Consider the following 18,128-nt stretch of genomic DNA (forward strand, 5'->3'; position numbering starts at 1 on the left):
GTTTTCTAACTCAGTTAGTGCTGCCCTTTAATAAAATTAACCTAGTTAGTTGATTTAACAAGATTTAGCTAACTGGGTTAGTTTAATTAATCAATACTAACAAAAATCATTTTCTTTTATAATTCTTTTGTTTTACAACTTTATTTATTTAATTTAAATTATTAGTTTACTTATTTACAATATTAATAAAATAATATAAAAATCATTTTAACCCAAATTTTGATATTTTTACCGAATTAACGTATAAATTCCCAATTTTCGTACGGTTTAGGGTAATCTCTTGGCAATGATGAATTTAAGAGCTAAGATTAAGATGAAATTTCCCTGTTTTTACGTGTTTAACATAGTTTCAACGTGTTATCAATTGTTTCAACAATACATAGCATTCAAACACAAATATGGAATAAAATCATGCATTTTCATTATGATTTCAAGTCTCGTGTACAATTTTGAAATAGAGTCAAATACCACAAAGGTACAACTTATAAAAATAGACAGTACAAGCAGACTTGCCAAAAAATAGAAAGATCGAAAATACGAGGTGTCACAATATGGATGGTGTCTTGGTGGACCCAACTAAAGTGGAGGCCGTTATGAACTGGGTTCCTCCAAAGAACCCGAGTGAAGTAAGAAGTTTTCTGGGTTTGGCTGGGTATTATCGAAGGTTTATACAGGATTTTTCCAGAATAGCATTACCCTTGACCAAACTGACAAAGAAAAATGAGAATTTTATATGGGGGCCTGAGCAAGACAAAGCATTCCAAACTTTAAAGAGTAGACTGTCTAATGCACCAGTTTTAACCTTACGCGAGGGATCAGAAGACTTAGTGGTATATACCGATGCTTCATTTCAGGGGTTGGGAGCTGTTTTAATGCAACAGGGTAAGGTGATAGCCTATGCCTCAAGGCAGCTTAAACCACACGAAAGCAACTACCCAACACACAATCTAGAATTGGCTGCAGTAGTATTCGCGTTGAAACTGTGGCGACATTATCTTTACGGAACGAAATGAAAAATATATTCAGACCACAAAAGCCTCAAGTATTTCTTCGAAAAAAAAGATTTGAATATGAGACAACGAAGGTGGTTAGAGATAATTAAGGATTATGAATGCGAAATCCTTTATCACCCGAGGAAGGCCAATATTGTAGTAGATGCATTAAGTCGGAAGGAATACCCACAGCCAATACAAGTTAAATCTATGAGAATAATAGTCACCCCTAAACTTGTGGAGTTGATAAAAGAAGCCCAAACAAAGTCCCTAAATGCTAATGATTCGATGAAGGAAAGAACAAAGGGAATTATTGATAAATTATAAATGAATGCTGGCGGCATCATGACCAGGTATGGCCGAATCTTGATACCTTGGTTATGTAAAGTAAAATCTTTGCTACTTGAGGAGGCTCATAGATCTCGTTACTCGGTGCACCCCAGAGCAACGAAAATGTATCAAGACCTAAAAAGGGGATATTGGTGGCCCGGAATGAAATGGGACATAGTTAAGTACGTCGGCAAGTGTTTGACGTGTTCGCAAGTGAAAGCGGAACACCAGAAACCGTATGGCAAATTGCAACCCTTAGAAGTGTCGGTTTGGAAATGGGAAGACATAACCATGGATCTCATTATAAGACTCCCCAAAACAAAATGAGGCCACGATGCTATCTGGGTTATTGTTGACCGGCTCACGAAAAGTGCTCACTTTTTGCCTATACAAGAAACTATTTCTTCCGAAAAGTTGGCGGAAATTTATACGAATGAAATAATAGCTCGTCACGGAGTATCCGTGTCTATTGTGTCGGATCGTGACAAAAGATTCACGTCTCGATTTTGGCGTAGATTTCATGAAGATGTGGGCACGAACTTGCGATTAAGTACCGCATACCATCTACCAACGGATGGACAGACAGAAAGAACTATACAAACGTTAGTAGATATGTTGAGGGCTTGCGTCATAGATTTTGGGGGAAACTGGGATGACCATTTGTCGTTGGTAGAGTTCACGTATAATAACAGCTATCAGAGTATTCAAATGGCGCCATATGAAATGTTGTACGGTAGGAAGTGTAGAACCCCTGTGTGCTGGGGAGAAATTGCACAGCGAGAACTCGCTCCTAAAGATGTCGTGGCGATGACGAACGAAAAGATTGATCTAGTGCAGGCTTGTTTGAAGGCAGTGCAAGACCGACAAAAGTCTTACGCGGACAAAAGAAGGCGCCCTATTGAATTTCGGGAAGGGGATAGAGTGTTCCTAAAGGTCTCTCCATGGAAGGGTATAATACGGTTCCGAAAAAGGGAGAAGTTGGGCCCTCGGTACATTGGGCCGTTCAAAATTATAACCCGTGTTGGTAAAGTGGCATACCAATTAGAATTACCTCCGACTTTAGATGGAATCCATAACACTTTTCACGTGTCACAACTAAGGAAATGTCTCGCGGATGAAACGGCGTATGTGCTACTCGACGATATCGAACTGGATGAGAAAATGAACTATGTTGAAAGGTCGGTGGCTATCAGAGATTCCAAAATAACGCATCTACGAAACAAAGCCATTCGACAAGTTTTTTTTTTCAATGGAAACATCGTAAAGGATCAGATCTAACATGGGAATCGGAAGGTGAAATGGGAAAGCACTACCCGTCTCTATTTGGTACGTATTAAGGTTTCGAGCACGAAACCTCCTTTAAGGGGGCTAGACTTGTAACACCCCATAATTTGCAAAATAGAGTATTTTGATGTCTAGATTTTTATGTAATTAGTTAAGTTTTTAAAACATAGATAAACTTTGTAAAGTGACAACAAAAGATAACTTTCGGGGTTGAATGTGTAAGTATTGATAATTAACTATATAAAAATAAAACCCAGTATTTGGGTGTGGGTGTGGATCGCGACCAGGGAAAAAGTGTGACAACTCGTATTTAACCGTTTCTTAGATTTTGTGTAACTATACGAACTATAGTGATTGACGTGATTATATTGATTGAATGAATGCTATGTGTTACGTGAGTATGTGATTGCGAGATATAGTTACTTAAACCGAATAGTAATTCGATTACATAAAAACCCACTCGGTCCATATAGTTGGACTCGAGACCATGAGGTAGCCCAAGTGGGGGTTTCGGCCCACTTCCATTCCATACGTATACATGTTCACCCACACCTTTAGGGTTTTAGTTTCACAACTTTGCAATCAAGAACACACACACACCAAACACCCTCTCGACTCGGAATCAAGGGCTGCCGAACCGAACACTCATCGAGCTTGTGAATCTGAATCCTTCTCTTACTATCTCGGTCAGTATGATATCTATGATTTCGTGTTTCATATGTTTAGGTGATGTTATGATTAATCGGAATTCATGATCTAGGATTTTGTTAGCATGATTGTTTATGATCGTTCCTGTTGCTTTGAAATCAGTTTTGTATGATGTTAATGTAGGTGATATATGACTGTTGATGATGTTTAATACGTGTTAACTGGCTAGGTTGCATGATAGTCAATGATTTCGGTATAAGTCTTGTATGATAATCCGATGTGCTAATGATCTTGTTGATGATAATAATATGAACACGTATGATGATGATTTGAAGGTGTTTTGAAACTGTTAATTATCGGGTTTGATCTGTTTCCGAAACTGACTAATTTGTTTGCTAAAATCACGGAATTAATTGACTAAAATTATGGAAAGTAGTTACCTGCTCTGTTGCAACACAGATTGCGAGTCGATACCTTCAGTCTCGACTCGAGACCTCACACCGACACACAGCAGCACCAGCCGAGACCGAGGTTGCGGGTCCAGTTGTGACTCGAGACCGAACAGTCTCGACCGGACCATGACAACTCGAGACCAGCTCACTTGCGACTCGAGAACACCTCTGTTGCGACTCGAAACCTCCTTCGTTGCGACTCGTGATCTCAACACCAATATGACTCGAGACCGATAGTCTCGACTCGAGACCGACAATACTTGTTATTGGACCTGCACTGTTACAGCCCAACTGTTTGGGCCGAATACTTAGAATTGTTATCTGTTTTCTATTGGATTGCTGATACGTTTATGTGATTTGCCATGAGCATACTTGATGCAATATGTGTAGAACATACGTGCTATATACGAACTTGACTTGTATAATAACCATGATAGGACGTGGTTGACCACTTACTATCTTACCTGTACTTTCTGTGTATCTGCCGAGCAACCCAAGGTGAGTTCACACAGCCAAGGCATGGGGTTCCCATGGTGGGAATGGGTTTTTGGATTATTTATTCGTACTTACTCAGATGATAGAATTTAATGATATGGTCCTCAGGGTGAGGAAGGGTAATGATGAGATACGACCTAGACTAGTATACCTACTTGAACTGATCTTCGCACACACGCCAGGGGTTGGCTGCGATATTATGACTGATCTTCGCACACATGCCTTAGGAAGGTTGCGAACTATACATACTAAAACTTCGCACACATGCCAGGGTGGCCAGCGATACAAATATACATAGTCTAGAATACTTGAGAACTTTCCCTAATCTTCGCATACATGCCTAGAGGGCTGCGATACGAACTAATACTATGCATGAACAATGAATGAACATAATACGACTCATACAATTACTATTACTAAACTTACTTTCTGTGAACTCGCTCAACTAGTTGTTGACTCTCTGCTGCATGCCTTGCAGGACCTTAGGTACTTTTGGAGCTTGCACAAGGAGGAGCAGGTCGTTGTGGGCAATGGATCGTGAACGCTTATTAAACACTTATAACATTTCATACATTGATACTTACGATTGGGTTTTTACATTAATGCTTCCGCTATACTTGACTATGTTGGTTTTGATGAACACCTTTCGTATTGATGGATAACTTTTACTATTTAATTACATGTTCAATATGATTGGTGGCTTGATCCTGGTCATGTCACGCCTCCAAGCGGTGGTACTCCGCGTGTGGGATTTTGGGGGTGTGACAGATTGGTATCAGAGCCATTGGTTATAGAGAACTCGGTTTTAATATGGGAAAACGTTTTTTATTAAAACCAGACTATAACCAGAACAGTGCTCTCAACGATCCACAATGACGCTTCGCTCCACGTGCAAGACTCGACATCCTAGGTAATAAGGTTTATGTTTATTGCCTACTTGCTAGAACTATATAGAACTTTGCTCGTATTACACTTAGATACACATGACCTTATTACATGAGAATACCTACGTGCTTACGCTTTTCTGTCATCGCCCTACTCGCGAACCATTCTCACTTACGCTACTTTTACAATGAAGATCATGTCTGGACGAATTAACATGACTCAAGCCCAGCTAGAGGCTCTCGTTCAAGCTCAAGTTGCTGCGGCACTTGCAGCCGCACAAGCAGGAGGTATATCCTGTGGTTATAGCACACACTAGGATCTTTAGATCCTACACTCCTAAGCTAGCTCTTGTGTTTAAACTTTGTCCTATTCATACACAATAGGTCAACCAGCGCAGCAGCCTGTCTGCACTTTTAAGAACTTCATGGACTGTCGTCCCATCACGTTTAGTGGCACGGAAGGATCAGTGGGACTCCTCCACTGGTTTGAAAAGCTCGAGTCTGTATTCGAGATGTGTGAATGCCCTGAGGCTCGCAGGGTGAAATACGCCACTGGCACGCTAGAAGGAATAGCACTAACTTGGTGGAACGCCCAAGTTCAGATCTTAGGGTTGGCAGCTGCTAACGCCACACCCTGGAATGATTTCAAGGAACTCATTAAGAGGGAATACTGCACGCGTGATGACATCCACAAGTTGGAGAACGAGCTTTATCACTTGAAAATGACGGGGTCAGAGATTGAAGCCTATACGAAACGATCAAACGAACTGGCCATTATGTGTCCAACTATGGTGGACCCTCTAGTGAAGCGCATTGAGTTGTATCTCAAGGGACTTGCGCCAGAGACCCAGAGCCATGTTACATCGGAAAACCTCGACAACATCCAAGACATCCAGCGTCTTGCTCATCGACTCACAGATCAGGCAGTAGAACAGAACAAGCTGCCCAAACGCGTCAGTGCAACTACTACTCCAGCTGCTACTCCTGCTACACACAGCGACAACAAACGGAAATGGGATGGGGATTCCAGCAGGGGATCAGTTTCCGTTCAGTCTCAAGCACAGCAGCGCAGGACGAATGACTACCAGAATTCGAGTCAGCAATCATCTGGCAGTCAGGGGCAGGGTGGATACCGGGGAGTTCACCCACTATGTAACAAGTGTAACAGACACCACAGTGGAAGGTGTCGCAAAGAACGTTGTCAGAGATGTCTCAAACTAGGGCACGAAGCCAAAGATTGCAGGAGCTCACGACCTGCGAACCAGAATCAGCAACTTCCGCCACCAGTTCCTCAAAACCCACAGTAGCAGCAACCACAGCGTGGAAACCGGGGATGTTTCCAGTGTGGGGCAGAAGGTCATTACAAACGCGATTGTCCTCAGTTGAACCAGAATCAGAACCGCAACAACAACAATAACCAGGGCAACGGGCACAACAACGGTGGGAACAACAACAACAATGGCAACGAGGCAAGGGGTCGAGCTTTCGTGCTAGGACGAGGAGATGCAATGAACGATCCCAATGTGGTTATGGGTAAGTTTCTCCTCGACGATATTTATGTTACTGTTTTATTTGATTCGGGTGCGGATACAAGTTATATATCTGTGAAAGCCAGTAAATTGTTAAAACGTGCACCAACACCCCTAAACACCAAACATGTAGTAGAACTAGCTAATGGTAAGAGTTTAGAAGCCACACAGATAGGCAGGGGTTGTAGTATCGTCTTAGCCGGTCAAGTTTTCTCCATCGACCTTATTCCCATAGTCTTGGGAAGTTTCGATATCGTCATAGGGATGGATTGGTTATCCCAACATCAGGCAGAGATCTTATGCAGTGAGAAGATCATTCGTATTCCACGTTCTGATCAAGAACCTCTCGAAGTTCAAGGTGACAAGAGTGGTGCAGTGGTCGGCATCATCTCTTTCTTGAAGGCTCAGAAGTGTCTGCGGAAGGGTCACACCGCAATCTTGGCACTCGTTTCAGATGCATCAGTGAAGGAAAAGAAACTGGAGGATATTCCAGTAGTACGCGACTACCCTCAGGTGTTTCCTGAAGATTTACCTGGATTACCGCCTCACCGTCAGGTCGAATTTTAAATCGAGCTCGCTCCAGGAGCAGCACCCATAGCTCGCGCACCATATCGCCTAGCTCCATCAGAATTGGAGGAACTGTCAAAACAGCTACAAGAGCTCTTGGAAAAGGGCTTCATTCGTCCAAGCTCTTCGCCTTGGGGAGCTCCAGTATTATTCGTGAGAAAGAAGGACGGTACCTTCAGGATGTGCATAGACTACCGGGAACTGAACAAGGTAACGGTGAAGAACCGTTATCCTCTTCCACGCATAGATGACTTATTCGACCAGTTGCAAGGGTCGTGTTACTACTCCAAGATAGACTTGAGGTCTGGTTACCATCAGCTGAGAGTCCGGGATGAGGACGTCTCCAAAACTGCATTCAGAACTCGCTACGGCCACTACGAGTTTCTCGTCATGCCGTTCGGGTTAACGAACGCGCCTGCCGTATTTATGGACCTTATGAACAGGGTGTGCAAACCCTATCTTGACAAGTTCGTCATTGTTTTCATCGACGACATCCTGATCTACTCCAAGAGTCAGGAGGAACACGAGCAGCACCTACGCCTTATTCTGGAACTCCTACGGAAGGAACAGCTGTACGCTAAGTTTTCGAAATGCGACTTCTGGCTTCGTGAAGTCCACTTTCTAGGCCACGTAGTAAACAAGGATGGGATCCATGTCGATCCATCCAAGGTAGACTCGATCAGAAACTGGCCTGCACCACGTACGCCAACGGAAATACGCCAATTCTTGGGTTTGGCGGGTTACTACAGACGGTTTATTAAAGACTTTTCAAAGATTGCTCAACCGCTTACACTACTGACACAGAAGGGTGTCACCTACCGTTGGGGCAACACGCAGGAAACTGGTTTTCAGCACTTAAAGGATAGACTTTGCAGTGCACCTATCCTCTCATTGCCAGAGGGCACGGACGATTTCGTAGTATACTGTGATGCATCCATCCAGGGTCTTGGATGTGTGTTGATGCAGCGTGACAAGGTTATCGCTTACGCTTCGCGTCAACTTAAGATACATGAACGAAATTACACGACGCACGATTTAGAATTGGGAGCTGTTGTTTTTTGCGCTCAAGATATGGCGACACTACCTGTACGGTACCAAGTGCACAATTTACACCGATCACAGGAGTCTCGAGCATATCTTCAGGCAGAAGGAATTGAACATGCGTCAACGACGATGGGTTGAACTACTTAACGATTACGAATGCGCTATCAAGTACCATCCAGGCAAAGCCAATGTTGTGGCTGACGCTCTCAGTCGGAAAGACACTTTACCTCTGCGCGTGCGAGCGCTGCAGCTTACGATTCAGTCTAGCCTTCCTGCACAGATACGGGATGCACAGGCAGAGGCATTGAAACCAGAAAACGTAAGGGCTGAAGCCCTACGCGGCTCACGACAGCGGTTAGAACAGAAGGCAAACGGCGCCTACTATGTAACGGGGCGTATTTGGGTCCCACTTTATGGCGGCCTACGCGAGCTGGTAATGGATGAAGCTCACAAGTCTCGCTACTCGGTACATCTAGGGTCGGACAAAATGTACCACGACATCAGAACTACTTATTGGTGGCCTAGCATGAAGGCCCACATCGCTACTTACGTTGGCAAGTGCTTGACCTGTGCGAGAGTCAAGGTTGAATACCAGAAACCAGCGGGCCTACTTCAGCAACCCACGATACCGCAATGGAAATGGGAAGAAATTTCCATGGATTTCGTTACAGGCCTACCTAGATCCCAGCGGGGGAATGATACCATATGGGTGATCGTGGATCGACTCACAAAGTCTGCACACTTCCTCGCTTTAAAGGAAACGGATAAGTTCTCCACTCTCGCAGACATCTATCTTAAAGAAGTTGTTTCGAGGCACGGAGTGCCCACTTCCATCATTTCGGATCGGGATGCACGATTCACATCAGAACTATGGCAAGCGATGCACAAATCTTTTGGCTCACGGTTAGACATGAGCACAGCATATCATCCTCAAACGGATGGGCAGTCTGAGCGAACGATCCAAACTCTTGAAGACATGCTTCGGGCATGCGTTATTGATTTCGGCAACGGCTGGGAAAAGCATCTCCCTTTGGTGGAGTTCTCGTACAATAACAGTTATCACACCAGCATACAAGCCGCTCCATTCGAGACATTGTACGGGCGTAAATGCCGGTCACCTCTCTGTTGGGCAGAGGTGGGGGATAGTCAGATCACAGGTCCAGAGATTGTAGTGGACGCCACAGAAAAGATAGCACAGATACGACAACGCATGGCGGCAGCACGCGACTGTCAGAAAGCCTACGCGGACAAGCGTAGAAAGCCATTGGAATTTCAGGTCGGGGACCGGGTTTTACTCAAAGTCTCACCCTGGAAGGGTGTGGTTCGTTTTGGCAAACGGGGCAAACTAAATCCGCGGTATGTCGGACCGTTCGAGATCATTGAGAAAATAGGCAAGGTGGCCTACAAGCTAAACCTACCAGCTAAACTCGGTGCAGTTCACAATGTATTTCACGTGTCGAATCTGAAGAAGTGCCTGTCAGATGAGACCCTCATAATTCCTTTTAAGGAACTTACTATCGACGAGCGGTTGCAGTTCGTCGAGGAACCAGTTGAAATCACGGACCGGGATGTGAAGGTCCTCAAAAACAAGAGAATCCCTCTTGTTCGAGTTCGTTGGAACTCCAAACGTGGCCCAGAGTACACCTGGGAACGCGAAGACCAGATGACATAAAAGTATCCCCAGTTATTCGGAACCAATGCAACCACTTCTGAGGCTGAAGCTACTACTGCTGAATTTCGGGACGAAATTCCAGATCAACGGGGGGAGGATGTGACACCCCAGGAAAACCAGTGAACGATACAACTTACCTACTCCCTCAGTGAGTGCGTACCAAATTTCGGGACGAAATTTCTTTTAAGTTGGGGATAATGTGACAACTCGTATTTAACCGTTTCTTAGATTTTGTGTAACTATACGAACTATCGTGATTGACGTGATTATATTGATTGAATGAATGCTATGTGTTACGTGAGTATGTGATTGCGAGATATAGTTACTTAAACCGAATAGTAATTCGATTACATAAAAACCCACTCGGTCCATATAGTTGGACTCGAGACCATGAGGTAGCCCAAGTGGGGGTTTCGGCCCACTTCCATTCCATACGTATACATGTTCACCCACACCTTTAGGGTTTTAGTTTCACAACTTTGCAATCAAGAACACACACACACACCAAACACCCTCTCGACTCGGAATCAAGGGCTGCCGAACCGAACACTCATCGAGCTTGTGAATCTGAATCCTTCTCTTACTATCTCGGTCAGTATGATATCTATGATTTCGTGTTTCATATGTTTAGGTGATGTTATGATTAATCGGAATTCATGATCTAGGATTTTGTTAGCATGATTGTTTATGATCGTTCCTGTTGCTTTGAAATCAGTTTTGTATGATGTTAATGTAGGTGATATATGACTGTTGATGATGTTTAATACGTGTTAACCAGGATAGGTTGCATGATAGTCAATGATTTCGGTATAAGTCTTGTATGATAATCCGATGTGCTAATGATCTTGTTGATGATAATAATATGAACACGTATGATGATGATTTGAAGGTGTTTTGAAACTGTTAATTATCGGGTTTGATCTGTTTCCGAAACTGACTAATCTGTTTGCTAAAATCACGGAATTAATTGACTAAAATTATGGAAAGTAGTTACCTGCTCTGTTGCAACACAGATTGCGAGTCGATACCTTCAGTCTCGACTCGAGACCTCACACCGACACACAGCAACACCAGCCGAGACCGAGGTTGCGGGTCCAGTTGCGACTCGAGACCGAACAGTTTCGACCGGACCATGACAACTCGAGACCAGCTCACTTGCGACTCGAGAACACCTCTGTTGCGACTCGAAACCTCCTTCGTTGCGACTCGAGATCTCAACACCAATATGACTCGAGACCGATAGTCTCGACTCGAGACCGACAATACTTGTTATTGGACCTGCACTGTTACAGCCCAACTGTTTGGGCCGAATACTTAGAATTGTTTTCTGTTTTCTATTGGATTGCTGATACGTTTATGTGATTTGCCATGAGCATACTTGATACAATACGTGTAGAACATACGTGCTATATACGAACCTGACTTGTATAATAACCATGATAGGACGTGGTTGACCACTTACTAGCTTACCTGTACTTTCTGTGTATCTGCCGAGCAACCCAAGGTGAGTTCACACAGCCAAGGCATGGGGTTCCCAGGGTGGGAATGGGTTTTTGGATTATTTATTCGTACTTACTCAGATGATAGAATTTAATGATATGGTCCTCAGGGTGAGGAAGGGTAATGATGAGATACGACCTAGACTAGTATACCTACTTGAACTGATCTTCGCACACACGCCAGGGGTTGGCTGCGATATTATGACTGATCTTCGCACACATGCCTTAGGAAGGCTGCGAACTATACATACTAAAACTTCGCACACATGCCAGGGTGGCCAGCGATACAAATATACATAGTCTAGAATACTTGAGAACTTTCCCTAATCTTCGCATACATGCCTAGAGGGCTGCGATACGAACTAATACTATGCATGAACAATGAACGAACATAATACGACTCATACAATTACTATTACTGAACTTACTTTCTGTGAACTCGCTCAACTAGTTGTTGACTCTTTGCTGCATGCCTTGCAGGACCTTAGGTACTTTTGGAGCTTGCACAAGGAGGAGCAGGTCGTTGTGGGCAATGGATCGTGAACGCTTATTAAACACTTATAACATTTCATACATTGATACTTACGATTGGGTTTTTACATTAATGCTTCCGCTATACTTGACTATGTTGGTTTTGATGAACACCTTTCGTATTGATGGATAACTTTTACTATTTAATTACATGTTCAATATGATTGGTGGCTTGATCCTGGTCATGTCACGCCTCCAAGCGGTGGTACTCCGCGTGTGGGATTTTGGGGGTGTGACAAAAAGAAGGGGAGAAACCCTACTTCATCAATTGAACTCCAAATTTCAGCAAATTAGTAGTGATTCTTGGCACAATTCGAATGCATGTGTTTAAATACTCTATAATCCAAGTGTCTTGAACTTAAGGTGAGTTAGAATTTTATGTTCTTATGCATTTTGATGAAGTGGGTTTTACCAATCCATGAATTAGTATGAAATTGAGTTTATATATGAGTTAGAATCATTAGTTAGAAGGTGTATTATGCTTGAATGTGATTTTGCTAAAGATTTGGGGGAAAACCCACTTGTTCTAGTAGGATGATGATTATGTAATTTGATTAAGTAGAGTAATTTCTATGAATAAATGTATGTATACTAGAACATTGATAGATTATTATGTGTAGGATGAATGATTTGTGCAAGATTGGTTGATTGTGTGAATTGTGATGATATCTAGTGAAATTATGCATAGGATACATGTACATAATGCTTAATATGTTGTACGCACACTATGTGTTTGATGAAATGCCTCAATGAAAAACTATGTGATTTTGAATGGACTGAAAGGTGTTGAATTGTGCAAGGAAAATATAGTATTTGATACATTGCAAAATATGATATGGAAGATGATTGATGCGTGAATGTGATTATTATGTAATGAATGAAGTAACCTAAATAAGAATGAAATATATGTAGGAGTGAAAGAAGAAGGAGCAAATTCCGGTTCGCAACAAAAGGCTCAAGAACGAGGTAAGTTTGATACTTACAAGTTTATTCAATATCATTAGTAGTTTGTTCCTTTAAATATTAGTTTCTTAATGGTAGTCATTGTATTAAAATGAGAACGCGAAAGTAGAGCTCCGTAACGGTCCGTGATGAACAAGTCAGTTCCGGTTAGAATGAGAATGAATAAGTGAAATTTTCTTAATGTTTCGTGTAAACGGGTTATGATAGAATGAGTTGGAGAGAATGATGTAACGAAGTTGGTTACATAAACAAGAAAGTCGAATATAAGAATGAATTAGTCATGTATGGTTCAAAATTTAAATGGTGATTATTAGTTCACCAAGTTCATTATGTGTTAGTTGAATATGAGTATTATGCTAATGTGGTTTGTTGTAATGGTTGTAGGTAAATCTCAAGCTTAAATGCTATTGCCTCGCTCGGAACCGAACACACTTGAACGCCTTTATGCGCTTCTGCAACTTTTGAAGTACCATCAATGGGTCAATACTTTTGTTAAATACTAGTTGTAATGGTTGTTTGAAAGGTCTTTAAAATGTTATGACTTTTATTATGTCCTTTGAAGTGCGTCGTAGGTTTATTTGTTGAATGTCATTAAAACAGGGAAATGTGTATATTATGAACGGCTCATGCCCGAATTTTGTTAAATAATAGTATGAATTATTACATTTCGGATTTAGAATTTTGGGCGTTTCAGCAACCGGGGGCAAACATACACTGGGATCTCAGAGCTATGCGACTGCAAAAAGAAAAGTGGTAAAAGATTTAAGAAAAAACTATATTTTAATAGGATTATCTACATGGGTCAGTTTATGCATAACTTTGAATCTCATGCACATGTCTAAAAAATATAGAGTTTGGTATACCGGAATTATGTTGTATTATCTATTATGTTTATAGAGGTGTCATGCACAAGTCTAAACGATATACACTACGTCAATATTACCAAGTTTATTAACTTCATGTTTATGTACATGGCAAATAAGATCCGGAGGTATGTTTATCGTTTATTATCGAAGCCATAATACCATATCAACCCATCATCACCACAGACAAAAACAATAATATACTGAACTGAACCGAATCGCTCCGTATAACCCATAAAATCATATGAATTACCGGTATTTATCTCATTGGGTTTGTATAGATTCAATTTCATTGTGATATCAGGAAATCAAACAAGACATTTATGTAACTTGACTTCTAATTTAAGATAACCAAATTAGGATTCCTTTTTCTGTATATAAGTATGTAGAAAATAATATTCTTTTTTATGTATTAATGTAGTTAAATATATGGATTTGTTGCTAAGTTGACTTGCCAATTAGTAATTTGTTGTATATTGTATATTGTGTCAACTATCTTAGCATGTACTTGAATGAATCATCAGAATGAAATCTTTTTCTTAATTAAATCAACGCATCAACTTACATAGGACATCATTCCATTTATATATTTCAACTGTTGTAAGGTTGACGATGCTATGGTTGACGTTTTCACATAGTCACTTTCACTATGCACATCTGTAAACCTTTACCCCTAAAAAATTGCTAGATGTATGGGGACTGGGAAAACAAATTATCTAACTTGACATATAGATTTAGAATAGTAAGAGCATTTTCTTTCTTTATTCTCTGTTTTATTCTAAAAAAGAACATGATTAGACCAATCTATATTACTATTGAATAGTAAGGCGAGAACAGTGACTACCTAGAAGTGATTCTGAGTTCTGTGATTAGTATCGATAATGGGTTGACGTTTGAACCTTGATTTGTTGACTAACTGGATGCAATTTGCTTATGATGGTTTTGATGATCAAATGATAAGATTATGGCATTTAGACAGCTATATATAGAACTCAATGATGCAAGGTATTGATATTTATCAACTTGGCTAGAATAATAACTTCTAATTCATTTTTAGAAACTTCTAATTTAGAAAATAAAACAGAAAGTAAAATATAGACCACTTGTGTTAACTTATATTAATTTTTTAATATGACATTTGCATTGTTATATACTAGCTCCCCCTCTATTTATCAGGTGAAATAACTCTTGACCATGTTTAGAGGTTTAGTTAACCAAGATTAACTTATCATACACTGCAAAGTCCCTAATGACAAGGTGTTTTTTATATTCTACTGTTAGCTTTTAGCTTTTTGTAGTACTGGATCCATGTAGTATTGGGACGGTACCTGCTGTTAGCTTTTTGTTTTGTGATTTGTCAAATGCAAGTTTTATGAAAATTGTGGATTGTGAAGGAAACTTGTTTTCTTTTTTTAGATTGAGAAGTTAAACTAAATTATAAAGGAGCTTGTTTAGGAGAAGGAAGAAGATAAAGAAAGGTTTAATGGAATTATAGGAGGGTTGATGGCTCAAATGGAAAAAAAGAAAGAAGAGAAAGTAGCTATGCTCATTAGGATGACGAAGATTGAAGCTATGCTAACAACTTCGGTCCGCAAATATGTATAAACATTTTTAGCTCGAATGTATGGTTTAGGAAGTTTTAATTTGGGATTGTTTGATATTTTGATTTGGATGTTTACCATGAGGATGATGCGATGTTTGTTACGATCTTGAAATTTTATAAATTTACGTTTTTTAAGTCCTGCAATGAACATAAATGGTAGCATAAAAATATTTATTAAAGGAAAAAAGTATCACAAAAGCGGTAGCAAAATGGTGACAACAAAAAGCGGTGGAAATAGTGGTGACAAAAAGCGGTGGCAAAGTGGTGAGAAAAACGGTAGCAAAACTGTAGCAACAAAAAAGCAAAATGATGACAAAAAGCGGTAGCAAAACCGTGACAATATAACGTTAGCAAAATTGTAGCAAAAAAAAAAAAATAAACGGTGGCAAATAGGCGGCAATGAGGCAACAGCTACGTGTGATTTTCTTACCGAATTTTTGGTGGTAAAAGGGCGATTGCCACCGTTTTGCGAACGAAAATGCTGTAGCAAAAGCCCTATTTTCTACTAATAAATATAATCATTTTACCCTTATTTTTTGAACTTCGAGTCTTCACGTATGCTCATCTTTTAACTTCATATTTTTATATAACATATTCTAAGCTTAAAATTATTTTACCCATTTTTATTTTTTTAAACAATAGTATTCTTCATATATAATATTTAAACTAAATAAATTAAGCTAGAAATGAGTAAATATAATGTTTGAAATTAAAGGTCGTATATGAGATTTCAAGGTTTTAGAAAAATAATGGTAAAATTGTCACTTATCAAAATTTTTTTAATGAGTTAGGTATATATGATATTTCTACTACTTTGTAAGGGTAAATATGATATTTATAATTTTGAAAGGGTGTATATATGATATTTTGCAAGTTTGTAGAGGTATATATGAAATTGCCCTTTTTATATTTAAAGTATTTCTATTGCTATAAAGTTTAGTTTATAATAAAAAATAGATGATAAGATGAAGGATGTAAGGATATGTACAGGAGCGCATCTTAAGAGGGGTCGGGGGGCTGAACCCTCGAACTTTTTGCTTAATAGTGTTATATATATATATATAGTTTTCGTATAGAAATTTTTGGGTATATACTATAGAAATTTTTGGGAATATACGTTTTCGACCCCCCCCCCCCCGTCTTCATTGTCAAGCTTCGCCACTGGATATGTAAGGATATTTGTATGATTGGAGATGAAATTATGGGTTTTTAAGGATTCGTAAGAATTTCTAAGGATTTGTGAGGACATGATGTGTCAGCTGATTAGGCATTTAAGGACACCTAATAGTTTAGTAGTTTTATATATGACTATAAATATGGGTTGGGATCAAATAGGAGGTTATTTTGGCTAGGAAGTGTAGGAAGCAATAGGATTATGACATGTGGCAACATTTAAAATAAAGAGAAAGGGTATTTTAGTCAATCAAACCCTTTCTTCTTCCTTCTTCTCTCCAGTAACTTCAAAACCCACCATTTTCAAAACCCACCATCTTCAACCATTTCTTCACTTACTATCTCAATAATCACTACATTATAGTGCGATTTTCGTCACCAATCAATGATTCAAACACCGGATCAACGTGTTCTTCAGCTTTTTTTTTGAAGAAAACTCATTTTAATTTCATTCAAAATCTCGTTTTTCCCATGATTTTGAAGATAATCACTCGATCCGTTCGATTCGATCGCTGATAAGTGTTTCTATCATTCAAAGTTCGTCAATCGTTGAAGAAATCGGCTTCGATTCATGTAAGAAGTTCTTTAATTTCATTTTAATGATCTGGGTTTTTGATTTAGTCATTGCTTTTTACGATCTTAATGGGGGTCCGGGGGCAGCGCCCATGGTAGCAGGGTCCCATGGGCGGCAGCCCCTAGCGGGGTCCAAGGGGCAAAGCCCCTGGCTGGGGTTGAGCTGCCATAAAAATGTATCAGAAAAATTAAATTTCTGTAAATTGCCTCGGGAAAACTGCATTCGTAAACTGCATTGGTTCAAACAATTCACAGCACAGACAAAACTATTGTCCTGGTTCAATGCGTTTTAGAGAGAACATTCTTTGGTGTTTTTAGGCAATTGCATTTTAGAACTAAGCAATTTTTATGTGTTTTCTGGCTATTGCCTTTTAGAAAAACACATTCTTGAAGTGTTTTTAGTCATTGCGTTTTAGGTAAAACACATTTTTAGGTGTTTTGAGTCCATTGCGTTTTAAAGAGAACACTTTCTTTTGTTTTTTTAGACCATTGCGTTTTAGAAAGGAGACATTTTTAAGTGTTTTCTGGCCATTGCGTTTTACAAATAAGACATTTCTTTGTGTTTTTGGTGCATTGCGTTTTAGGTAAAACACTTTTTTATGTGTTTTCAGTCTATTGCGTTTTAGAAAGTACATTTTCTTTTGAGTTTTTAGGCTATTGCGTTTTAGAAATAAGACATTTCTTTGTATTTTCTGGCCATTGCGTTTTATAAATAAGACATTTCTTTGTGTTTTTGTTGCATTGCGTTTTAGAAAAATGTCATTTTTTAGTTTTTTTTTTCCATTGCGTTTTACGCAACTTGGGTTTTTTCTATTGCGTTTTACGCAACTGGGTTTTAGAAAAAAAAATTCGAAAATATAGCAATAGTATACTCGTTTTAAAGATAAAAAACGCTCGTTTTTTTGGTGAAATTTTTATAAAAGAATAATGTCGTATGAAAGAGTTATTAACGTTTAAAAAATATGGGGGGGGGGGGGGAATTGGAGGAGAGAGAAACTATTGGCTTGGATTGACTAAAATACCCCT

The sequence above is a fragment of the Helianthus annuus genome, chromosome 17 (genome assembly GCF_002127325.2).
Source record: "Helianthus annuus cultivar XRQ/B chromosome 17, HanXRQr2.0-SUNRISE, whole genome shotgun sequence".
Classification (NCBI taxonomy): Eukaryota; Viridiplantae; Streptophyta; class Magnoliopsida; order Asterales; family Asteraceae; genus Helianthus; species Helianthus annuus.